Raw genomic sequence first — 584 nt, 5'->3', positions numbered from 1 at the left:
GCACAGAGCTCCGGTGGTAAAACACCTGCAAATCCCGTTGCCTGCTGAATGCTGCTTGGAATCCCCCGGGACAGGAGGTCTGCAGCCCCTGGGGCAGGTAGAGAACAACCTCTCAGGTGCTTTGATCTTGAGTGGCAGCATTCAGTGCTTGGATGGAGGTGGACAGCATCCAGATTTTGGATGCTCTGGCACACATGAGAGGCTGTGAAGGTTTTCCAGGTGAGCATCACTTACAAAGTCACTGCGGAATACTTCAGCACACTGTGTAAGCAAAGCAAAGCCTTACTTTGATTCTTAGGGTCCTTCAGCAGCAGCAGGATGGCCCCATTGCAATGTTGAGGATGTTGTCTGAGTGCCAGCCATGAGCAGGGCGAGCGCAGGGGCATCATGATCTGCATAAAGAAAACATGTATTGCTCTTATTAGGGATATATGAAGGAAAAAACCTCTGTTGTTAGCATGAAAAGAGAGAACTAGGACAGGTAACCCCGGCTCCAGAGACATTAGGGTGGGGTGCAGGTGAGTAACAAGTTGCATCATACTGACATTCCAGTGAAGAATTTCTTCAGTTTTCAGAAGAAATAT

This window comes from Corvus brachyrhynchos, unplaced genomic scaffold (genome assembly GCF_000691975.1).
Source record: "Corvus brachyrhynchos isolate BGI_N302 unplaced genomic scaffold, ASM69197v1 scaffold5, whole genome shotgun sequence".
Classification (NCBI taxonomy): Eukaryota; Metazoa; Chordata; class Aves; order Passeriformes; family Corvidae; genus Corvus; species Corvus brachyrhynchos.
This window is presented reverse-complemented; position numbering follows the sequence as displayed.